At 49.0% G+C, this 26,040-nt stretch overlaps 1 non-coding gene across 1 annotated transcript; it reads right to left on the bottom strand.

The window, feature by feature from the left end:
- Positions 1–19,722: 19,722 nt before the first annotated feature.
- Positions 19,723–19,795, bottom strand: Trnat-ggu (transfer RNA threonine (anticodon GGU)). Its single transcript has one exon. It is a non-coding gene; the product is annotated as a tRNA-Thr (tRNA).
- Positions 19,796–26,040: the final 6,245 nt, after the last annotated feature.

The raw sequence follows: 26,040 nt of genomic DNA, 5'->3' as shown, positions 1-26,040 counted from the left end.
AAGCGGCGCCCGGTCCAATTCTGCTTGTAAATGTCAGCCGCAATACGGCGTATTAGGCTCCCACGCTGGCGTCAGACACCAAAATGGCGGCCCCCGTGCGTCAGTGTCGTTACTCTTAAGTGCACCTTATTAAGCGGTTCTAGTCCAACACGCAAAAATATGATTCAAGGTTCTCGCGTGGAGAGAAAGCTTGAAGGCGCGAGTGACGAAGACGTCTCAAGAAGTAACAGCCAGGATCAAGGCGCTGCTACTGAAGAATCGAGGGCCAGGTAGAGAGGACACAGTGGTACGGTCCGGGGAAGAATAGATGCACTGGAGGAAAGGCAATGGTAGGGCGTTGTCAGCGGTGACGTGGTGTCCTTACGTTCTATACCAACTGTCGAAAAACACCTGGGTCCTCGCCGTCTTGACAACAGGGTTTCGGAACCCTCGGGTTCACCTGGAACGTTGAGCCCGCCAGACAGTCCATCTTCCGCGCCGACTTCTTTCTCCTCCTTTTCTCTTGTCTTGTTAAGATCACTGCTTCGCAATCCACAATGATGATAATTCTTGGCGACACCTTGCGCTGGTCCTTTTCTTCTTTAGTTTCTTTTTGGATATCTGTCACCATACCACAATATAGAATTCCATGAGTTTTGCAGCGGGCCTCAAGGAACGTCGACGTAAAATAGATAGAAGAACGTATCTATAAACTTTGTGTTTAGCTATCCGAGTATATATATATATATATACAAGAAAAGAAAACTTTGAGCAAGGTAAAAGCACGATTGTTGCCAACGTTTCAGCAGAGAGACTTGCTTTCGTGAGGGCAATCTCTCGCCTGGCTGGCACGCTTTATATAGGGGTATGTCCCCAGGTGAGAGGGGAGATGGAAATAAGGAAGTGAAATTGAGCAAGCGGATTGGTTTGGGAGTATGTCGGGGGAGATATTGAGGGGCAAAGAGGTTGTAGGTTGTATAGTTTGAGCCGCGAAGTAGGTCACAGGGAAGTCAGCCGGGGGTTGATATTCCGGGAATTTTTGGAGCGAAAGGATGAGAGGGTGTTTGTTCACCCGCCGAGGGGCATACCGAAAGGTTCTCAGAACCGCCGGAAGCAGACCAGGCGGTGGAACTGGGGTTCTTATCAGAAACTATCTGCAAGCCTCAGGTCAAAAAAAAGGTACAGAAGGGGGGAAATAGCTAGGTCAAGGAAAAAAGAAAAACAGAGAAACAAAATACGGAGGGAAACCACACAAACCCACACACAAACGAAAAAGCAATGACCCGGTAACTGAAATGGCAGGTGTCACCCACGGCAACATTCCAGGAACACGCCTGTTCTGAAACTCAAAAACGAAAAGATAAAGTTAGAGTGACGTACGGGGCACAAGACCACGCGGAGTAAAAAAACAGAGAGAAATAAACTAAATAAAATAGATTTCCAAAAGCAAACGTGGGAGGGATGCGGGCGAGTATTAAGCTAGAAGCTAAGGAATGAAAAAAAGAAAAGGAATTAGGTGACCAGGTAAAGACCAGAGGGAGGGGTAACAGTCTTTAGATAAGGTATATGCAAGACATTGCCTATTTCTGTATTCCCGGTGAATATCGCAAGGATTCCAAGTTGCCCCTATACGCATTAATGCCAGTAGATTCCATGGAGTTGAATTTGAGAATTAAATAGGGTTCTCGGTATTTCCTGTCCCTAGGAGACCTGAAGTTTGACTGAAGTGTGGCCTGGTTGGTTGAAATGCTGCGCTACAGCTATGGAGGATTTTCTAAGAGTTCCTGCCCGGTGACCATTAGGACGTAGGCTCATAGGTTGACTCGTTTCGCCTATATACTGTTTGTGGCACATTGAGCATTCCAACATATACACAATGTTGGATGAAGTGCACGGAAATCTTGAATTAATCTTGTAGACATAATTACTGGCTGTGCTTTTTAAAATGCCCTCGGACTGCAGGTGCCTGCAAGTCTTGCATCTGGGGCGGGAGCAGCTGAATATGACTGGTTGCTTTAAAGGCCGTTTTAGCATGCAGTAAATATCTTTTAGATTCCTGTTTCTCCGGTAGGTGACCCTTGGGGCTTCCTGGAAAGTCTTTCTAAATCGGTCGCTACTGGCTAAAATGGGGTAGTACTTGTACAGTATATTGTTTACGTTTGGGAGGGCGTTTGAAAAATTAGGTATTAGGGCAGGCGGCCTGGCGCTTTCGTTTTGTCGCTGTTTGTTGAGCAGGTCATCCCTTTTGAGATTAAATGCACGTTGGTACGCCTCATCGAGCGAGCTTTTGAGGTGGTTCCTGTTAATAAGGGTGGACTTCAGTTCATCTAGGTGCTCTACGTAGTCACTGTCATCACTGCATACTCTTCTAAGACTGGTGGCTTGTCCTACAAAGATCCCTTGCTTGCAGTGTCTCGGGTGATGGCTTTTATTAAAAAGTCTAGGTACTGCTGCCTGTCAGTTGGTTTTCTAAAAAGCGTGGTTTTAAGTTTGCCGTTGTCTAAAATGGCGGTAGTATCTAGGAAGTTCACTTCTTTTTCATAATACTGGCAGGAGAATTTTATAGTCGGATGCGAAGAATTGAGATGAGATATAAACGTTTCTAGAGTCGCGCGACCGTGTTCACAAATCATGAAGATGTCATCTATGTAGCGGAGGTAAACCTGAGGTTTATGCGGAAAAGAGTTTAATAGAATGGCTTCAAGTTCTCCATGAAAATGTTGGCATAGGTCGGCGCGAATGGAGTACCCTTACTGGTACCCAAAACTTGCAAAAAGTAAGAAGAGTCGAATTCAAAATAATTGAGAGTTAAAACTAGTTTTAACAAAGTTATGTACACTTCTGGCTCATGTTGGTGCGGGTTCTCTGATAGAGCATTTGAAATGCTCCAATGCTGATGATGGTTGGCGCTTGCTGTCGATGACGAAGTGCCGCTAAAGTGTTCCCCCCCTAGCGCGCAGCGCGATGAAAACAAGATCATGAACAACTACCTAGCGAGGGAAACTATATACAAGGTGACAGGGACATGACAAAGGCCACGTAAGTATATGTACAATGTGTGTCCGCGGTCAGAGTTCCTTAAGGATACTGAGTCAAAGGGTATCCAGATGTTAAACCTGGTTCAGGTCAGTTTCGAAATAGCGTCCGGGGACAGTCCAAGTCGTCGTCATGAGGGATGCCGGAGCGCCTTGGAGCCTCCGGTGGTCTGGGCTGAGAGTGGAGCAGCGGACGAACGTCAGAACAAATCGGCTGGCCCGCTGTCAGGCCGCCACGAATTTCCACATTTATGCAGATGATGGGACGGGTCTAGAAGGGCGGGCGCAGCAAGTGTAGCGTTCCACGACGTCGGTGTGTCGGTCCATTAGAAGCACGCCTGAGTTGTTCAAGTGGAATTTTAGCAAATGCAGCTGGGCGCAGTATGTATGAGTGTGCTTGACGCGAAATCTGGAGGTGACGCCAGGGATGTCCGCTGTATGCGCGTGGTGGGGATGTCACCAAAAGCAAGCGACGACGCGGGCAGAACCAATGACGGGTCCATCGCAGGCACCATGGGCGTTGGCGTAGTCGCAGCAAACGGTTATTATGGCATTTCGCCCTCGTAGAAGGCGTTCGTCGTGGTCGGTGCTTGCGATATCGGCGGCGACGTTTGACGGCACTCGTGGCTGCTGGTTGACGACCCTTCAAGGGTGGAGATGGTTCGTTTTTGTGAGCTGGACTTTGTGGCTGATTCCGCGGATGTGCAGGACCTGTGTCTCGCAAACTTTGCGTCCACTCAGCCATGCTGGTCCTATTAGAGCTGTGCCGTAGAGTCGTGTGGCCGGGGTGTGTTGCGGGGCCCAGAGCGTTGTTGGTGACACCGTCCTCACAGTCGGTGTCCTGGTACCGGTAGGTCGCATGGGACGGTGGTAGCTCGTTGGAGGGCGGGCTTTCGTCGTGGTTTGGAGTAAGCGACAAAGTGGCGTTTCCTGGGTGCAATGCGGCGATTTTAGTGGAGCTGGAGGGGAAACCTCAGCCACATCACAGCTGGTCGAGATGTGTAGTGAAGCAGCGCCTTCGGCTGACGTCTCCTGTTGTGAGGACGAACACGGCGTGTCGGGTGCATAACTTGAGCTTGCGTTCACAGAAGCCGCTTGTTTGAAGTGTGGTAACGACGGTGTGTTAGGCGCCAGCCAGGTGCTTGCGTACAGCAGGGAAGCGGCGTAGATACAGTGGGCAAGAGACTGCTGGGGTGTGAAGCGCAGTCACTCATCGTTGCCGCTAAGCCGCCGTCTGCTGGGCATAGCGTGGTCGTAGTCGCTGCACTGAGTGCCGTGGTGGAAGCACTTTGAGTGGAGTGGCTGGGCGCAGCCGGCATGGAGTGGCTCGTAGAATGACGTTCAGCGAAGCCGGGTGGTGGTAGAACGTCGCTTCGCTCTTGGGTCGGAGAGTCGTCTTCAGGGCGCGAGGGAGGCTGCAAACAAGTCAGCACGGTTCCCATTCCATCGTGCGGTACGTCCTGCGTGGTAACCGTGGAAGGGGGCGACGCAGCATCCTTGGGACGGGAAAAACTCAAGCCGAGGCGCGCCATCACGTAGGCCTGCAGCGTTTCGTAGGGCCGCTCACCGTGTTTTAGCGGCTCATAGCGTAGGTCGGCCGGAAGCAGGGTGGTAGTGATGCGGTAGTGCTCGGTCTGTGAGTCGATGCGGCGGATGAAAAAGTACGCTTCCATTTTGATGAACCAGGCTCGTGGGTAGGGTAGCTCGAAGGCCGGGTAGGGCGGCAGAGGGCAAGCTAAGTGGGGCTCTATGCTGCCGACGTCCGGGTCACCAATTATGTAGCCGGCCGATAAGGCGGTGTGGCAGGGCCTACATTTATTTAGAGTTACGTGGGGACGACAACATGGGCCCGAGAAACGGAGAGCGCCCGTGGAGTGCGGCCGAGCAGCGCGGAAGCCATGATGTTCTCTCTGGCGCGTGGCTCCTCGTGCGTGTCGTGCCCACGCGCTGCTGACGATCGAGGTAGCGGCCAATGCTGATGATTGTTGGCGCTTGCTGTCGATGACGAAGTGCCGCTACACATATATGTATATATATATATATATATATATATATATATATATATATATATATATATATATATATATATATATATATATATATATATATATCAAACTTGCAGTCCTTATTGCCAGTGCTGTTTGGCGCTTTAACAGTGTTTTATAGTGCCGAATGAGGCGGGAATGCCTTTTTTTTATGCAGGTATAAATAATTGTCGAGAAAAAATGCGCCGTTTTTTCCGGAAGCGGGAATCGAACCCACAACCTCCGCATAACGCGTGCGGTGCTCTACCATTGAGCTAGTTCCGCGGCGACTCCTCTCTCGACTATACCGCGGGGTTTTGTATTTACGCCTGCTCAGAGCCCGGTCAACCACCGCCGCCCCTCGACCACCGCGGGAAGACGTAGAACGTCTTTTTCCAGCGGCCGCACGTAAGACGTGGTCGGAAGTTGGGGATAGCCAAAGGCATTTCAGACTGCTGAAGCAAGAACCCTCGTAATGCATTTTGTAGAACAGAGACGTACGGGACGAGGGATTCCGTAAGGATACATATCAAACTTGCAGTCCTTATTGCCAGTGCTGTTTGGCGCTTTAACAGTGTTTTATAGTGCCGAATGAGGTATGATTGCCTTTTTTTTATGCAGGAATAAATAATTGAAAATTCAAGTCGACAAAAAATGCGCCTTTTTTTCCGGAAGCGGGAATCGAACCCACAACCTCCGCATACCGCGTGCGGTGCTGTACCATTGAGCTAGTTCCGCGGCGGCTCCTCTCTCGGCTATACCGCGGGGTGTTGTATTTACGACTGCTCAGAGCCCGGTCCTAGCGCCGCCCCTCGACCACCGCGGGAAGACGTAGGACGTATTCCCACCGGGGAAGGCGTTGAGAGGGCTCTGTTGACCGGGCTCTGGAGTTGACCGGGATCTGAGCAGTCGTAAATACAAAACCCCGCGGTATAGTCGAAAGAGGAGTCGCTGCGGAACTAGCTCAATGTTAGAGCACCGCACGCGTTATGCGGAGGTTGTGGGTTCGATTGCCGCTTCCAGAAAAAACGGCGCATTTTTTCTCGACTTGAGTTTTCAATTATTTATTCCTGCATAAAAAAAAGGCAATCATAACTCATTCGGCACTATAAAACACTGTTACAGCGCCAAACAGCACTGGCAATAAGGACTGCAAGTTTGATATGTGTCCTTACGGAATCCCTCGTCCATATATATATATATATATATATATATAAAGAGAAGAAAAACTTCGAACGAGGTAAAAGCACGATTGTGGCCTACGTTTCAGCAAAGAGAACTGAAAGCAAGTTCTCTTTGCTGAAACGTAGGCCACAATCGTGCTTTTACCTTGTTCGAAGTTTTTCTTCTCTTGTGTTCTCTACCATCTTCAAAGTTCTACTACTCCCTATATATATATATATATATATATATATATATATATATATATATATATATATATATATTTATATATATATATCGACTGAAAATATGGGTTGGCCGTCAAGAAAAGCTCGGAAAGCAAATTGGAGGTTGGGGTGGACCATAGAAACAGATGAAGAATTTTTTGAGTCAGAAAGAAAGTGGTGAAAAAATGCCCGCCGGGTGGGATCCGAACCCACGACCTCCAGAATACCGGTCTGGTTTGATCTGACTCAAAAAATTCTTCATCTGTTTCTATGACCCACCACAACCTCCCTTTTGCTTTCGGAGGTTTTCTTCACTGCCAACCCTTATTTCCTGTCTTATTTCACGGAGCCCCTCATTTCCCATTTCTGATTCGCTAGCAATAAACGCACCCCGACATCTCAACAGCATCCAAACAAGAGTTCGGATTTTATGCAAATTCTTAAGTTCATTCGCACGGATCTTCAACAAGAATGGCGTGAACGCCAAACGGATATAGAAAGGCTCCGTGCTCTTTCCGACAGTTACGCCTCGAAACAAAGGCCATGCTGCAATTATTCACCAGTAAACTCCCGGGACTGCCCAACGAGGTTGAAGCGCCCCCTAGAAAGGTTGCACCAAGAAACGCGCTGACTCAATGAAGCACTCCCTTAAGATACTACAGTGGAACTGCCGTAGTTTTACTCAAACCAGCTACATACTTTCAAACCGCACCCCTCACATTTCACCCTTCTTAATTCTACTTCAGGAAACGCTGGTCCCTCCTAAAGTCTATGGCTTTACGACGTTTACAGAACCTTCAATTACGAGAAGAGGCCCAGGCCGTAGCCCACATTGCACGCCCTCAATTATTGAACAAACGGCGGTCCTGGTCCGATCAGACCTGGGTTGTTACAAAATTTCTGTCCTGGCCAAAATTCTGAACATCATGGGGCTGTCATCGTCCACCTTCGCCTCCCGGACGGCAAGCCACTGATTGCAGCCTCGGTTTATTACAGACCAGCAACTGGCTCTCAAAAATCTATTGCGTACAACTCGCTTCGGCACTTGGTATCTAAATATCCCAGAACACCGATCATTATCGGCGGGGATTTTAATGCCAAAAGTATGACCTGGGGTTACGCTCAAACAGATGGCCGTGGTGCCCACCTCGAGGAAACCTCGGAAGACTGTAACCTCATTATCATCAATGATCCTATGCAACACACGCGTATTGGCCTACATCCCAAGCAACAAAACTCCTCCCCGGAGCTTACTTTAGCTTCACCTGGCATTGTCAGGGACTGTAGCCCCTTTACAACAAAATGGGGCAGCGATCATTATCCTATTCTAATTACTCTTAACGGAAAGCGCTTCCGAACACGTCAGCGCCTACCCCGAATCAATTGGACAACCTACCGGCACATGTCCTCTTTGTCCACGCCTCAATCACTCGAACAGATCATTACTACTTTCCAGGAAGCCAAAGATCCGTCTGGTGAATACATTGACTGTGACGACAAAACCCCGGCTATGGACGCCCACATGGCGAACCTGTGGAAGAGAGCTCAAACTCTAACCTTGCTAGCGCGAAACATCACCGTGGTCTCCTCAAGATGAGAAAACAATACAAGCTAATTAGGGAATACCCACGCTCGCTCGCCAACGAACAATGGCACAGCCTCTGCGCAAGACTCGGCAAGGAGCGCGGCCTCTCCAAGTTATGGCAGGTGTACCGTGGGATGCCCGGCAAGCGCAAGCATAAATCTACGCTGTTCTCCACACTCACTCTAAAGGACACCCCTGAAGCTGTGGAACAGCAGCTCATAACTACGTTTTTTCCCCACGCTTCCCTCACTCTTCATCCCCCTCTACCCAACATACCAGTATCGGAGCCTGTTGAGGAGCTAGATATACCCTTCACCTTTGCGGAGCTCCAGGCTGCCCTCCACCAAGGCAAACCACGTTCGGAGCCGGGCCATGATGGGCTCACTTTGCAGCATCTTTGCAACCTGGATGAAGCTACCCACCTAGTGCTTCTGGACGTTATCAATGACCTTTGGGCTACAGGGACCGTTCCGGACAACCTCAAGCTCACGCTCGTCCATCCCATTCCAAAGCCTAACAAAGACCCCTCCAACATGACTAACCTTCGGCCCATTTCCTTGACACCAAAAATCTGCAAACTCATACAGCGTCTCATAAATATACGCACGAAACACTACATGGAATACGTCCAGCCATGACTCCACCCATCACAAACTGGCTTCCGGCCACACCTGGGTACCCACGACTGTTTATGGTTGCTGTGACGAGTGATCAATCGCACTTCCACAGCAGGCAACCCCGACTATAGCCTTGCCATTGACATGCGTAAAGCGTTTGATCGCGTGAGCCAAACTGCAATCCTTACAGAATTGGCACAAGCATTCCCAAGCCAGAGAGCCCAAAACTGGATCTGGTCCTTCATAGACAACCGCCCCATACGTCTGAGCGCCACGCACCCGGGACGGAGCCCCAAGACCTATTACTTGGACAGGGGCGTGCCTCAAGGCTCTATCCTCGGACCTGCGCTTTGCAATTTGGAAATGGCCGGTGTAGCACGGCAACTAGAAAGGGATTCTGTTGCACGCTTCGCGATCTATGCCGATGATCTTACTGTATGGACCGAAGCTGCAAAATACACATCAACTGAAAACATGATCACTGAGTTGCAGGCCGCAGCTCACAGCCTCACGTCGAACCTTCCAACGTTAAGGCTAGACTTGGCTCCTGAAAAAACAGAGTTCTTGGTAGTGCACGGACGGCATAAGATACCTCCTGATATGCACCACTTCATCTGTCTGACAGTCTATGTGCGGCAAAATTAGACTGTTGGGTATCCCACTGGCCAGTCACAACAGCGCACAGTGCTGGATAAAGCAACTTCGAGGTACCTGAAAGACAATGCTTCATATAATCTCTAGAATGTCAAATAAGTACTGAGGGGCCCAACAAGCGGATTGCATTACCCTAGCACGAGCAGTGGCTCTAGGCCGCCTTCTCTACGGCGCCCCTGTATATACCATCTCAAACAGTCACAAGAAGCAATTACAGTACTACACAGGGCCACGCTCCGAACAATAACTGGTTTGCCGCGACATACCCGTATAGATGCCCTCGAAAAGGCGGCTCCTCTGCCTCCTGTGGAAGCCCTGCTTTCTGAAGCGGCCCTTCAACACGAACAACGTCGATGTCTTACGGGTCAGGGAGCGGCGCTCGCAACGTGGGATGCTCGAACCATGTTGCCACTACCACTGAGTCCCGCACCGCCTGCCCCCTGGGAAAGGCCACTTCTGACATCGCCACATCAGCGACCTGGCATTCCCAAAGCAAGGAGGTGTCCTCGCGAAAAAGCCCTTTGTCGCATCCTTGGGGCGAATCTCCCAGATGAAACTGACATCTTTACTGATGCCAGCCTGGACCACCACCGAATAGGCCTCGCGTGGCATTGTCCAGCACGATCCGAATTTGATGGTTCCATTACGAACAATATACTTTATCCGTCCCCCACTGAAGCCGAACTGCGTGGCATTCTCCATTCACTGCACCATCTTGCCTACAACGTCTCTGCTCCACTACCTGCGCGCATTCGTATTCTCACTGACTCCAAAAATGCTATTGACGGGTTCAACAAGGCTTTCTCTGACCATCCTACTGTCCACCAGATTCAAGCTATGGTCAACATACTCGGTCAGAATGGCACTAAAATTCGCCTGGCATGGATACCGGGACACATGATGCAGGGACATGGCAACCAGACCGCGCACTCTGCGGCTAGGGAGAGCCTTCTCGTAACCCTTCCGCTGGATGACCAATCCCCTGCTGCTGCCTCGCCCACCTCCTTTCGCCTGCAGCTGGACCACGCTCGCCACGCGCGCCGATGCCGCCCAGCATCAAGCACTCCGCTTGGCTATCTACACGGCGTCCCTTCCCGACCACGCTTAGCCGAAAGTTTCATTATTAAGACTCTTGCGAACGCTGCTGTCACTCCTCACATAATACACAAATGGATTCACCCTGGGACGTGACTACCCCCACGTTGTCCGCACTGTTCAGCGACTTCTATCGCGGACCTAAACCATTTAATCTGGCACTGCACTGCATTCTCAGACCATCGATATATTATCGAAAATGCCCTCCCAAATGGTTCTTCACCAGCTAATCCCCTATACCATGACCCCCAATTCCTTGCCGCGCTCGGAACTTTTTCCCTTGAGAGCGGTCTGGGTCGAGTAGTGTGAGCCGGGGCCTACAACCCATTTGGTCCCTCAAACTGGACAATTAGATCCTCAATAGACAATTAGATCCTCCACGGCCCTTGAAGGTTCAAGAAATGCTAATCCTCCCTGCCTGCTATTCCCATTTCCCCCCTCTGGCCAACCGGCCGTCCTTTCCCAATAAAGGACTTTACTACTACTACGGATTCGCTACATGCTTAGCGAGTGCCTCTGTTATGGCAGCCTTGGGGCCAAGGGTAGCTTAAGAGGGTTCAATGCTGGTCGGCCTCTCTCGACATATCGTAGACGCTCGAGTCATGGCCAGGGGGTTAAAAAGAAGGTCCCTTTCACCCCGAGTAGTCCGCGTGGCGCTGGCTACCATCCCCAAGTGCAGAAATAAAAAATACCTCAACATAAATACCCGAGAAAGTGGTGGGGAAACAGCCCCGCTGGTAGCGTAGTGGTTATCGCACCAGACCGGTATTCTGGATGTCGTGGGTTCGGATCCCACCCGGCGAGCATTTTTTCCCCACTGTCTTTCTGACTCAAAAAATTCTTCATCTGTTTCTATGACCCACCACAACCTCCCCTTTGCTTTCCGAGGTTTTCTTGACTGTCAACCCTTTTTTCTGTCTATATATATATATATATATATATATATATATATATATATATATATATATATATATATATATATATTTATATATATATATATATATATATATATATATATATATATATATATATATATATATATATATATATATATATATATATATATATATATATATACGATAATAGGGTTTGGAAATGAGGGCCTCGTTAGGAAATACGGAAAGAAATGCCGGCAGTCTACAACCCCAAAGAAGGAGAAGGCATAGGGGCGTGGTTAGACTTTTTTTACCGTTATTGCCGTTACATTATTTTTTTATTAATTACGTGAGAAAGAAAGAAAAACACGCGCCCAGAGTGGGGACCGAACCCAAGGCGCGGGTTCGGTCCCCACTCTGCGCGCGTGTTTTTCTTTCTTTCTCACGTAATTAATAAAAAAATATTGTAACGTCAATAACGGAAAAAAAAAGTCTAACCACTCCCCTATGCCTTCTTTGGCGTTGTAGACTGCCGGCATTTCTTTATATATATATATAACGTTAGTAGAGACAGAGACACACGAGAAGGACATTAAAAATAAAAATAAAAGACGTTTCAGGGAGAGGACTCCCTTCAGAGTACAGAATAAGTTCGTTTCAGAGTTATGTATATACAGAAAATGTAGCAAGGGCGAGGGCAAGGTAGGACGAGGGAGTGTTTGTACAAATGAATCATGGTAGGTGGGTAGCAAAAGAATGAAGAGAGAGCGGGAAAATAAATTATAAAAAGTATGATACGAACACACAGTCACGCGGTGCGGACATGGAAAAATACGACGGAGAGAAGAACCAAACACACAAAAAAAAATAATTAAAAAATAAAAATAAATAACAAGGTAATTTTCCCCTACCTCGTGGCAACGGGGGGAAAGAGGGGTTTAAACAAGATATGCCCATGCACATGTTTGACATGGGCAAAAAGATTAGTCCCGCAGAACAAAGAAGTTTCAAAGAAGATATGCAAATGCACACAAGGCTGAACATCTGCCCATACACACCCGTTCTAAGAACACGGGTAAGGTCATTGAAACATGAGAGACGTGGCTTCTGTTTGGGGGACGCAAGAGTCACGCCAAAAAGCAGTAGTACAGGCAGTTTCGACACGAAATGAGTGTACATTGGTATGCAAAAAGAGAGAGAGAGAGAGAGAGAGAGAGAGAGAGAGAGAGAGACAAGGTCAAACAAGCCTTGAAAATAAAGAAAAAAGGCAGGTGCACGCGTATGACGCGGCAGCAGGTGGTATTCATCTGGCCGGCGCATGGTGCCAGTCCAGGGAATGCCGAGGCGGTCAGCAACGAATATGAGAAAACAACAATACAAAAAAGAAAGGGGACACGAAAGCAATCACACACGCTCGCGTTCACAAATTAATTACAAGGTTAGAATATCAAAGTTAACAATGGTACTGCAGCCTTCTACGCAGAACACAATGTCCAGACTTGTTCTTCAAATTTGGTTCAGTGAAGCCATTGTACTAAAAAAACGTAGTGCTAGCACGAAACTATACCCAGCTACGGGAGCTCGCCAACTCATGGGAGAATATATTATTATTTTTGCTCATGTCAAACGCGTGCATAGGCATATCTTGTTTTGACCCCTCTTTCACCCCCGTTGCCACGGGGGAGGGGAAAAGTACCTTGTTAATTCCCCCCCCCTCTTTGTATACCAATGTACACTCATTTCCCGTCGACACTGCGTGTCCTACTGCTTTAGGGAGGGCGCGACCCTTGCCTCCCACCAACAGAAGTCCCGTGTCTCTTGTTTCAATGGCCTTACCCGGATTCTTAGAAAGCGTGTGAATGGGCAGATCTTCGCCCTTTGTGTGCAGTTGCATATCTTCTTTGGAACTTCTTCGTTCCGCGTGACTAACATTTTTGCCCGTGTCAAACACGTGCATGGGCATATCTTGTTTTGACCCCTCTTTCACCCCCGTTGCCACGGGGGACGGGAAAATTACCTTGTTGTTTATTTTTTATTATTTAATTATTTAATATTTCTCTGTGTTTGGTTCTTCTCTCTCTCTTTTTTCCCATGTTCGTACCGCGTGACTGTGTGTTCTTGTCCTTTTTATAATTTCTTTTCCCGCTCTCTCTTCATTCTTTCGCTACCCACCAATCAAGATCCATTTGTACAAACTCTCCCTCCTCTTACATTTCCCTCGCCCTTGCTACATTTTCTGTATATATATAACTCGGAAACTAACTTATTTTGTACTTTGAAGGGATTCCTCTCCCTGAAACGTCTTGTATTTTTATTGTTAATGTGCTTCTCGTGTGTCTCTGTGTCTACTAACCTTATTTTTTCGCGCTCTCTGTGAGTTTTTGTTTCCAGACTATATATATATATATATATATATATATATATATATATATATATATATATATATATATATATATTGAGAGAGACGGGTTGTTCCTTGAGGCCGCGTTTATTAGCTGTTGACTTCGACCGTTCCGAGGAGGCCGAATCCACGATGAAGATTATTATCCGCAGATTATAATGACGATGGGCGGCTAGCTATGAGTGATTGAGGAGCATACCCCTTGGTGACCAGAATGGATGATGATGATGCCAGGTTCACGGGGAACAGTCACAATGCACATCCCTGATGCTAACACTTCTGCCCCCGCGGCTGAAAGCGGGCGCCTGCACGCAGAAGGTTAGGTTTGACGACGGTTGAACGGTTTCAAGCGGGAGACGTGTACTATCTTTGTCCCACGACAGCGACGGTCTGAAGAAGGGTTAACTGGTGACATGCAATAATTGACTGGAGAAGTCTGGTCGATGACGACGTACGGACCAATGTACCGGTGCAGGAACTTCTCGCAAAGTCCTGGTTTTCTAACAGGTGTCCAAAGCAGGACCTCTTCACCTTTCGAGAACTTAACGGTGCGATGGGTGTCATCATATCTGCCCTTTCGGTCTTGCTGGCTCGCATCTGTGTTTTGTTTCGCCATACGTCGATAATGGGCGATCCATTCGATGAACTGTTCATGAAGTGGCGAAGTAGCGGAGACTGGGGCAGAGAAAAAAACGGTGTCGAGCGCAAAAGAGGGGAGGCGGCCGAAAACGGGAAAGAAGGGCGAGTAACCGGTGGTGCGCTGGACAGCAGTATTATGAGCAAATGTAATGAAGGAAAGAATGATGTCCCAATTTCGGTGGTCGGGGCTGACGTACATGGAGATCATAACAGAGAGCGTGCGGTGGAACCGTTCAGTAAGTCCATTCGACTGCGGATGGTAGCTAGAACAAGTTTTGTGTATGGTATTGGCAGCGCGAAGAACTTCTGCAACTATTTGTCTATTTGTGGAAGAAACGTCTTGCCGCGGTCACTGAGCAAAACTCGAGGCGCTCCATGTCGCAGGATAATGTTGCGCAGGAGGAAGTCGGCGACTTCGTGAGCACGCCCGGACTGTAAAGGAGCGGTCTCTGCGTACCTGGTCAAGTGATCGACGGCGGTTATGATCCAGCGGCATCCAGTCGATGTTAAAGGTAACGGCCCGTACAGGTCTATGCCTACTGTGTCGAATGGAACAGAAGGGCAAGGAACCAGCTGCAGAAAACCGGCAGGAGGTGTCGTTTGTCGCTTGCGCTGTTGACACAACGCGCAAGAGGCGACGTACTTGGTGACGCTCGTGGAGAGGCCGGGCCAGAAAAATCGACTGCGAACACGGTCATAAGTCTTCTGGAAGCCAAGGTGCCCAGCTGTTGCGTCATCGTGAAAAGCCTGGTGTATGCCAAGGCGGAGCTGACGAGGAACGACAGGCACCCATTTATGACCGGAAGGAGAGTGATTGGCGCGGTAGAGCACGCCATCAATAACCCGAAAGTTGTTCAGTTGGCGTCGCAGCCGGCTATTGTGTGGTCGCGCCAAGCCACTCAGGCGGTCCATTAAAGTTCGGCAGTATGTGTCGGCCCGCTGAAGCGAAGGCAGCTCGGTGGCCGTCTCTACTGCAGCATGGTTGAGGGTTTCCATGGGTAAACGTGGCGGCCGTGGCCCTGAAGACGCAACTTGCGAAGGGGAGGATAACGGACATCGCGAAAGGGCATCTGCATCGGAATGTTGTTTGCCGGACTTGAATGTAACCGTGAAGTGAAACTGCTGCGAACGCAGTATCCATCGGCCGAGGCGCCCAGACAAGTTTTTCATCGGGGATAGCCAACAGAGGGCATGGTGATCCGTAACGATGGTGAAATGATGGCCATAGAGGTTCGGGCGAAACTTTTGTCTAGACCAGACGAAAGCGAGGCATTCCTGTTCCGTGATGGTGTAATTCTTCTCAGCGGGCGTCCGTGAACGACTGGCATACGCTATGACTCTTTCTCGAAGCTAAGCATCGTGCTGGAGAAGAACGGAACCTATGCCACACCCACTGGCATCAGTGCGTAATATAGTAGGCGCTGAGTCATCAAAATGACACAGGACGGAATGAGAGGTAAGTGAATCTTTCAGAGCTTCAAATGCGGCTTGGCAACCATCCGTCCATATAAAGGGCACGTTGGTGCGCAAGAGCTGATGCAGGGGAGACGCAAGGGTGGCGAAGTTGCGCATAAAACGCCGAAAATATGATGCCAGGCCAAGGAAGCTTCGCAGATCTTTTTGTTGAAGGGGTCGAGGGAAATTAATAACGGCAGCTGTTTTGTCCGGATCCGGGAGTATTCCATCTCTGGAGACGACGTGTCCGAGCACCTTAATACTCTTGCTCGCAAAATGGCATTTTTTTGTGTTAAGTTGAAGTCCCGTGTTGGACAGGCAAGTAATTATCTCGTCAAGGCGCTCAAGGTGCTGTGAAAATGTGAACGAAAATATAACATCGTCCAGATAGCATAAGCAAGTTTTCCATTTTAGGCCACGAAGCACAGTGTCCATCATCCGTTCGAATGTAGCCGGGGCATTGCAAAGTCCAAATGGCATTACATTAAATTCATAAAGACCATCGGGGGTGGTAAATGCGGTTTTTTCTTTGTCAGCTTCATGCATCGGGATTTGCCAGTACCCCGACCGAAGGTCCAGACTAGAGAAGTACTCGGCCCCCTGTAGACAATCTCAGGCATCGTCTATGCGGGGCACAGGGTATACGTCTTTCTGCGTGATCTTATTGAGTGCCCTGTAGTCGACGCAGAACCGTACAGAACCGTCTTTCTTCTCGACGACTACCACTGGGGAAGACCAGGAGCTAGTCGACGGCCGAATAATATTGCGCTTGAGCATGTCAGCGACGTTGTCTTCGGTGATTTTGTGTTCAGACGAGGAGACGCGATAGGCCTGCAGCGGATCACAGCTGACCCATCCGTTTTAATTCTGTGCTCAGCTTCACATGTTTGTGGGAGGCTACATGAGTGTGCGTCGAAAGACGCTTGGTGGTTCGTTACGACGTCCAGTAATGACTTTCTCTGATTAGGAGTCAGGTCTTGACTGATAGTAGGCGCAAGAGCCGAATTAATATCAAGCGGGCCAAATAAGTTCTGACTGGAAGGGGGCACGTCACCGGAAACTACTGACGCACGGGCATGGTCGGCAACTGAAGCTATAGTTGTTTCTTCGGCCAGTAATATCGCCTCATTCGTAGTGTTCAGTGCAGCAAGCACCGCACACCCGCGCGCAAACCGAACAAGGCAGGTTGGGATGGCGATTCCCTGGTGTATGAACCGGGTAGAGGGCACCACCCACAACATCACCAGCGTTAATTTCGTCCGAGGAGACCGACAGAATTCCCTCACAACCAGCTTCCAAAACATGATCACATTTCAGCTTGAGTGTGTGCTGTGGCGAATCTAGGCAACTGGAATTTTCAGTGTCGTCAATACGGATGGCGAGTGCACGGCAGGAAATAAAGGCAGAGGCAGAGGAAAGAGAGTCCCATCCGAGGATAAGCTGGTGAGCACATGGTGAAAGAACAGCACATTGAATAGAATGGCGGAGTTCTCCAAATAATACGCGAACGGTACAATAAGCGGAGGGCCTGATGTCCTGATTATTTGCGCCATGTAAATAGGGACCGCCATACGGAGTCTTGACCTTTCGCAGACGGGAACACAGATCAGCATGAATCACAGAAATACTAGCTCCAGTATCCACTAACGCTTCCACTTCAATTCCTTCAACGAGAACAGATAACACATTACACGGAAGTTCGGGAGGAGTTGTAGTCGGTCCACAAAATGCAGTTTTCCCTCCAAAAACTGCATCGTCTAGTTTTCTTCGTGTTGGTTAGGGACATTTGAGTTGGAGACAGGACGGAGAGACGACAGAGCACGACGGAAGGGTGAAGGGGAACGACGTCGTGTCGGGCGGGAATCGCGAGGGAAGCTTCTGGCGTCATGAGCGGGCGAAGGTTGGCGCGGAGGTGGCGAGTACAGGAGCTGACGAGGGGCGTATCCAAAGTAGGCGTCGCGCTCATACGGTGCTTAGCCCCGGCGTTCGTCCAGCTGGCGTCGCTGACAAAACCGCGAAATGTGCCATCTGATGCCGCAGTAGTAACACACTGGCCGCTTGCTTGCTGGACGCGGTGGTCGCCACGCTGGGAATGGAGGGGACGACGGCGAAGGCGAAGAATTGCGGTCAAGTGGCCATGAGTAGTAGGAGGGGGAATTCGCCCCATGGGCTAGGATGGTCTCGTAACAGCTTCGGAGTACGAATGGACGTGCATAGGAGCAGGTCAACAAGGCTGTGGAACGTCGGTCATGCACGCTAGCTCCTATTTTATGAAGTCACGCAACCCACGGGCTTGTACGGGAGTGTTCTGGGAGCAGGTAGTGTCACGCTGCTGTAGCTCCCCTCGTATGATTGTTCGGATCAGAGTACGGAGCTCTGAATCCGGAAGGGAGAAAGAACGCATACAATCATGTTGGAGGCGAATACGCTGCAGGTGGTCCGAACGCTGGCAGATCGTGCGTGCATCCGCAATGGTGGTAGGGTTTTCAACCGCCAGAGCATTAAAGGCGAAAGGGGCGATCCCTTTCTCAATGTGCTGCACTTGGTCTGTTTCGGACATGTTATTGTCAGCCCGACGACACAGTGCGATGACATTTTCGATGTACGACTCGTACGGCTCGTTCGGGAGCTGCACACGGACCGCCACTTGCCTTTTGGCTTCATCCGACCGGTTCGAGGACGTCCCAAAAATACGACGCAGCTCTGAGACAAAGTAGGCCCAATCAGACATGTCTTTCTCATTATTGCGGAACCAGGTCTTCGCCGCTTCGATCAGAGAAAATGACAGGTTCTGAAGCTTGACTTTGTCGTCCCATCGGTTCATGCGCTTACCCGGTTGAACTGATCAAGCCAGTCTTCAACATCGTCACCGCGGAGACCAGAGAAAAACGGAGGTTCGCGCTGACGGCCGGTGAAGGCAAAAACTGGCTGGACCGGGGCCGCAGCGGTGCTGCCCGACTGGCTGCTCTCGTGCTGCATGGGGGTGGTGGGCAGAAGCAACCTTCGACCTGAACGGAGCTCCAGTGGTGCGACTGCGAGAGGTAGACAGCGGGACGAAAAGCACCCTCCACCACTTGAGAGAGACGGGTCGTTCCTTGAGGCCGCGTTTATTATCTGCTGACTTCGACCGTTCCGAGGAGGCCGTACCCACGATGAAGATGATTATCCGCAGATGATAATGACGATGGGCGGCTAGCTGTGAGTAATTGAGCAGCATACCCGTTGTGACCAGAATGGATGGTGATGATGCCAGGTTCACGGGGAACAGTCTCAATGCACATATATATATATATATATATATATATATATATATATATATATATATATATATATATATATATATATATATATATATATATATATATATATATATATATATGCATATATAATTAGATATCTATATGTAGGGGTTGGAAGTCAAGAAAACCTCGGAAAGCAAAGGGGAGGTTGTGTGGGTCATAGAAAGAGATGAAGAATTTTCTTAGTCGAAAAGAAAGTGGTGTGAAAAAATACCCGCCGGGTGGGATCCAAACCCACGACCTCCAGAATACCGGTCCGGTGCGATAACCACTACGCTAACGGCGGGGCTGTTTCCCCAGCACTTTCTCGGGTATTTATGTTAACTAATTTTTGTTTCCTGCACTTGGGGGTGGTAGCCAGCACCACCCGGACTACCCGGGGTAAAGGGGACCTTATTTTTAACCCCCTGGCCGTGACTCGAGTGTCTACGACATGTCGAGATTGGTCAACCAGCGTTGAACACTCTTAAGCTCGCTTTGGCACCAAGACTGCCAGAACAGAGGCCCTCGCTAAGCATGTAGCGAATCCGAAAATGGGAAATGAGGGGCTCCGTGAAATAAGACAGAAAATAAGGGTTCGCAGTCAAGAAAACCTCGCAAAACAAAGGGGAGGTTGTGTGGGTCATAGAAAGCGATGAAGAATTTTTTTAGTCGAAAAGAAAGTGCTGAAAAAATACCCGCCGGGTGGGAATCGAACCCACGACCTCCAGAATACCGGTCTGGTGCGATAACCACTACGCTACCGGCGGGGCTGTTTCCCCAGCACTTTCTCGAGTATTTATGTTAACTAATTTTTGTTTCCTGCACTTGGGGGTGGTAGCCAGCGCCACCCGGACTACCCGGGGTGAAGGGGACCTTCTTTTTAGCCCCCGGGCCGTGACTCGAGTGTCTACGACATGTCGAGAGTGGTCAACCAGCGTTGAACACTCTTAAGCTCTCTTTGGCACCAAGACTGCCAGAACAGAGGCCCTCGCTAAGCATGTAGCGAATCCGAAAATGGGAAATGAGGGGCTCCGTGAAATAAGACAGAAAATAAGGGTTCGCAGTCAAGAAAACCTCGCAAAACAAAGGGGAGGTTGTGTGGGTCATAGAAAGAGATGAAGAATTTTTTTGGTCGAAAAGAAAGTGGGGAAAAAATACCCGCCAGGTGGGATCCGAACCCACGACCTCCAGAATACCGGTCTGGTGTGATAACCACTAGGCTACCGGCGGGGCTGTTTCCCCAGCACTTTCTCGGGTATTTATGTTAACTAATTTTTGTTTCCTGCACTTGGGGGTGGTAGCCAGCGCCACCCGGACTGTAGCCACCCGGTAGCCAGTCCGGGTGGCGCTGGCTACCACCCGTGTGTACGAGATTTCGGCGGACGATAAAGATCCCCAGGTGGTCAAAATTAATCCGGAGCCCTCCACTACGGCGCGCCTCATCGCCTGCGTTGCGTCGGCGCGTTAAACCCCACAATCAATCAAGTCTCTTGGTCTAACAGGTTTGGCTGGCCGTTGATGAGTCAGTCAGTCAGTCAATCAGTCATCGGGCACTCCTTTGTATAGGTATAGATTAGCAGACTTATCGGTAGCATTGGGACTGAGACCGGTATTGTTAAAGTTGGATGGAAGCGTGATTCAACCAGGGCAATAACTGAGTCTAGGTTAGTATAATCAAGGTTTTTTCTAATAACTCCACAAATAAATACCGAAAATAATTTTTCTTTGCTTTTTGAAAGTAAAAATATGTTTCATCAGGCGTCGCAATGTATTTTTCTCTGTCGCCCAAGCGTAGAAAAAAACTACCCAGTGCCTTCTTTAGGAGTATTTACAAGCTTTACTATGTCTCGCATATAACACGACCATTCAAACGCAGGATACTACGTTATCAGTTGCTCCTCTGAATGCCTATTCTCCTTTTTCTGTGCTCCTCACGACGCAGCTACGTGCAACGACGCAGCAGAATGCTCGGTAACTTGTGAACCCTTCGGCCATTTTGGCAGTTTTATCGTCCAGTCCGAATGTGCCGGCAATCCAAACGGTCATTGTCGCTGCAGGGTGCAACCGAGTAAGTTTCAGCATCGCGTTCTTATTTCATCGTGAATTAAGCGTATGCCTTGTCGCAAGAAAACATACATATTTAATTCACAGTGGAATATCTTACGCACCCGAACCAGCGGAATACCGTATTTCCCAATTCATAACCCTACGCCATCCGTGTTGCGCAGGATCACCTCACCGTGCAAGGGTGTCGCCCTCGCCAGCAAAGTGCATAGGCAGAGTGCACTGAAATGGCATCAGCGTTTAGTTACTGGCATTCCGGTGTTTGTTCAGGTTTGCTCTATAGAGTTGTGTTTATTATTTTGCTTAGCGCATGGTTGTCCATAGGAAAAACAAAAGAGGAATAACAGACACCAAGGACACGTGATAAGGGCTGTGCTCGAGTGCTCTTCTCTTCTTGTACATAGATAATTGTGAGCGGTGACTTCCTTTGGGTGAGCAGTCAGATTGTTGATAAACAAATTGTTGTTCTTCAGCTGAAAAGTTCGGTAGCTGGAGTAAGGGATGAGAAAACGTGTCAGGCGCAAAAAATGACGTGGTGCAGGTCCAGCACAGCCATAATTTCACCACAGAAAAGAAAGAAAATAGGCAAGTAAACACCTCATAATCGTCAAAAAAATAGGCGTTCCTCCACACGTACGTCTTACGCGCATTATAAATTCGTTAGCTGAAGGGAGTGACGCAAAGCCCCAACGACTCAGAAAAATCACCCCGGTGCATAATGAAAGTTGGCGAAATTGACGTTCGTAGTCGTCAACAAAAGGCTCTCTTTTTGCCTGTTTATTTCTTTAATAGAGAGAGATTGCCCTACGGAATTAACAGGAAGTTCAAAAGGTATAACATTGCACCAGTTTCACGCAAAAATCCAGGAAGGGACCGGTACGGGGGTCCCCATATCTAGCAGTTAACATCTGGGGGTCTCCCAGGATGGAGCCCTATCCCTCGAGCGTTTCTGAGACCTGAACAAGTCCACAACAAGTGTTTGACGTCAGCTTCTGCAGCAGGAATCACACAAAAGGGGCACGTGTCCGGAAACAGGGTGTGATATCGGACAGGCCAAGCGTGAGTAACTGCTGGGGATAACGCCACCCCAACTCGAAGCCTCTGCGGCATGACGTCCTCTCAGCGAGCGAGCCCACTCTGGAGCTTAGTTCCACGCGGCGGAAGCAAACCGTGCATGTCATGGCGGAGGTTCTCTTTTCCACCAACCTGTTTGAAACGATCTCCCAATATTCCCATTCCCGAAACAAATTACCTGATAAACTGCACATATCAGAAACAGACCGGCAGTTTATAACCGGAGCTATCCGTAGAGTTGTTCGGTAGGCAGGGGGGAAATCTTAGGCACGTATGACGGCGATCTTGGATCCGTCGAGCATTCTATATTCTTATCGTCTTCGTCGGTTAGTATTTGGTTATATCACCATACTGTTCAAAAAATTCGCACTCATCTTCTTCACACGAACATACGTTTAAATGTAAAAAACCACGTCCTTCACGCACCGCACACTGCGTATCCGTTGTGTTTGCTGGTCACCAACGGAATTCCGTGCTGCAAATCGAGAACAACGTTGCTTAGAGAGGGTAATTAGAGTAGCTGCAGTGTTCACAACGTAACAATTCGCTAGCACACCATTAGGTTACCATCTATGGGTAATTTCCCAGGCGTGGTCTGCCTGACTTCCCGCCACCTAGTTCTAGAAGTGTTCAAGAGTTGGCGCAAATATCCTGTAGCAGGACCCTATATTGGGCTATTTGTGCTCCTTTGGTTGCTGTACAAACTGACGGCATGAACACGTGCTTTCGCGCCATACACATTCCTGCTAAATAGAACCTTATTATGTATTTTTTAGATGCAAAGCATCTCTAGCTCGGGGCTATGTCCCTCCGTTGTCCCTCCGTGCGGCGTCCGCACCTCTCCTCCTCATTTTCATTTCCACGCCAGCTGTGTGACAGCACGCGCATGCCCGCTTCTCTCACCATTCTCCTCTCCGCGTCAGCTGCGTATCTAAACCCGGTGCATACGGCGCTTACTCAGTTGCTGCTTCGGATGAGTCACGCTCTTCTCTACTCCGGCTTCTACCGATGAGTTGAATGGAAACCAACAGCCCTGTCAGCGGGCGGATGCTTCGCATCACGCCAGTGTTCCCTTCGGAGAGATGGTGTAATTTTTTCTTTCCTGTTCTTTCATATTCTCTCAGAGTGCACGAAGGACAAATGCCAGAAAGGGTGTACAAAGAACTTCCCCAATATTACCAATATTAATGGGACGTGTAGCAAGGAAAACGTATGCCACTGCACCCAAGTAAAAGGTAAGTGTATAGTTCTTGTTTTTTTCTCCATCACAAGTCTGGTGAGCGAGCACTGAAGCGGTGGTTATACCAAGGACCATTATTTAGGAGTAAGTTTTGAACCAAGGTTAGAACAAAATGCCTTGAAAAAGTTTCTATCAAAATACCTCACAGCAGGGGGCTAACATTTTCGATTCACTGGCTTGGTAGACGGGTGTTGTCCTTATTCTTTCTCAGAAAATATCCAAGGATTTGAAGCTCTGCCGGGTAAGGTGGAAAACGTCATCCCAGATACCTAACAGGGTGTCCAAGATAACAGTGATCATACAAGCAAGGCTATACGAACAATGAACAAATAACTTTATTGGCATCATGTACAGAATACCCAATGCTGGGGGCAGGCAGATAAAGCTATCTCGAGGACAGCTTGACGGATCTGTGGACCCCAGTTTTGGCACCAGCGTAGAACGTACAGTGTTCCGTAGTGTATTAAAATAATAAGTCGCTTGTAAATGTGGCTCACCTTGCGCCATTCAACGAATTAAAAAGAAAAACAGAGAAAGTATCCAACAACAAAGAAAAAACGAAAGCCGGAAAAATATGTACCTAACTCATACCGAATAAAAATGTGAGCCACGAAAGATGCCTTGCGTACAAAACAGTAGATTAGAGTGGAAAAGACCTTTATTCGGCCGAAGCTACAGGCCGAGCAAGTCGACCGCCTGGGCGACCAGCCTGTGCTGTTCTTCTTCCCCTTCAGAAACAAGTCAGTCGGTCCAGGTGGTGATGGAAAGGGAGGGGATAGCTGATAGCTGATTCGCCGGGCAGTAGAATAGGCAATGAAGTAAATCAGCGCAAGCAGTGGGGCAGTTTGGACAATTGGTGTCAGATCTATAGCGGTAGAGGAACAGGCGGGAGGGAGGGATCAGGGCATTCATTTGGATGTCCTGGAGGAGTCGAGCCTCCGTTACGATGAGTGATGGGTGAAGAGGCGGGTAGAGGCGTTTGTCTAGACGGAGGTGAAGGTAGACCTCCTTGCTGGTACGGCACAGAGAGAGGCTCCCACCGTCCTCCGAGGGCCTGGGGCAGGGCATCAACGGTGCCCGGTAAAGAGTGTCACGGGTGGTTTGATGCGCCAACTCATTGCCGGAAATCCCGGAATGTACAGGGACCCAACGGAGGAAAACGATGGATAGCTGTAGAGCGGAGATCGCTGGTTAGACCTCTTGTTTTAAGGATAGAAGGTGGTAGCGATTTTTTATGTGTATAATAGCTCGGTGAGAGTCAGAAAAGACTGCGTATTAGGGGACGGGGGGAAGAGAAGCAAAGGACTGAAGGGCATGGACACTGATGGCGAAAACCTCAAGAGACACTGCTTCCGGAGGGTGAAGGGCTGCATTTAAGTACCGGGAATATCTTTGATGGGAGAGGGAGGATACGAAGGTTGGGTGCCGAAATTGCGTCGGGAGGGGTAATGGGGAGAGGGGAATCGGAGATATGTTCGCCTGAACATGAAAACACTAACCCTGATGGGTAAAGGAGAGCCGATAAAGCTTGGAACTCACGATGGACATTGAGGAGAGAGCGAAGGGAGTAGAAGAAGCCCGTTGCAAAATCTTATCAATAGAGGAGAGTCGAACGAGGGTGGGCTCAAGGGTATTTAGTTGAGTGTTGGCGAAGAAGGTATAAGGTGATAAAGTACAAAGTATAAGGAATAAAGTACAAGAACTTGTAGAGGGTGAGCGTGTGAGCAACTCTGCAGGCATTAGCTTCAAGAAGACCCGATCGTCGAGTGACCACACGACGCAGAATGAGGGTTACCGAGCGGCACGTCGCGACTGCGCTGTGTAGGGCTTGTATTTTCTTGGCTGCATGTTAAGGAAAGCCAAAAACCTTGCATTTGGTGACGACAGGAATGGTAGAACCAGAAATATGGAGAAAAATGAGGGAGTTGTATGCGCGCTGGTAAGAGGAACCGTTGAGAAGGAGACGCTCGGACGTTTCCTGAGCAGGGAAAGACCAATACTCAAAAGAAAATGTGCTCCGATGAATGTACTTAATCACTCACTACGTATATACTACTATCATATTATATGCATACAGATTTACATTACTTTTATAATACTTACAGATCACACAATGCATACAGAATTACCCTCGCAGATAAATCACTCAATACCTTGGACCCAACTAGCACTCCCTCCACGAAGAAAGACCTCGCTTCCCGGGTGTAATATTACTGTAGTAATACAGCCAGGTGGCTAGTGGCCGGGTTCAGTCATTGGAGGTCAGTCGCTCACTTTCTGCCACCAGCGCCGAGTTACTGTACTGATTGATTGTGAGGTTTAACGCGCCGACGCAACGCAGGCGATGAGGCGCGCCGTAGTGGAGGGCTCCGGATTAATTTTGACCACCTGGGGATCTTCATCGTGCGCCGAAATCTCGTACACACGGGCGTTTTTGCTTTTCGCCTCCATCAGCAAAGCGGCCGCCGCGGCCGGGAAACGAACCCGCGACCTTGTGCTCAGCAGCGTAACGCCTTAGCCACTGAGCCACCGCGGCGGGTTACTGTACAACACTTTAGCACAGTGGTGGTCAGGTCAGCGATAGAGCAGAGGGTATGAGAAATTAGGCCGCCTGCAGAACTTGGCAACCTTCAA

The sequence above is a fragment of the Haemaphysalis longicornis genome, unplaced genomic scaffold, assembly GCF_048455015.1.
Source record: "Haemaphysalis longicornis isolate Haplotype H1 unplaced genomic scaffold, Haemaphysalis longicornis Haplotype H1 scaffold_8, whole genome shotgun sequence".
NCBI lineage: Eukaryota > Metazoa > Arthropoda > Arachnida > Ixodida > Ixodidae > Haemaphysalis > Haemaphysalis longicornis.
This window is presented reverse-complemented; position numbering and strand designations above follow the sequence as displayed.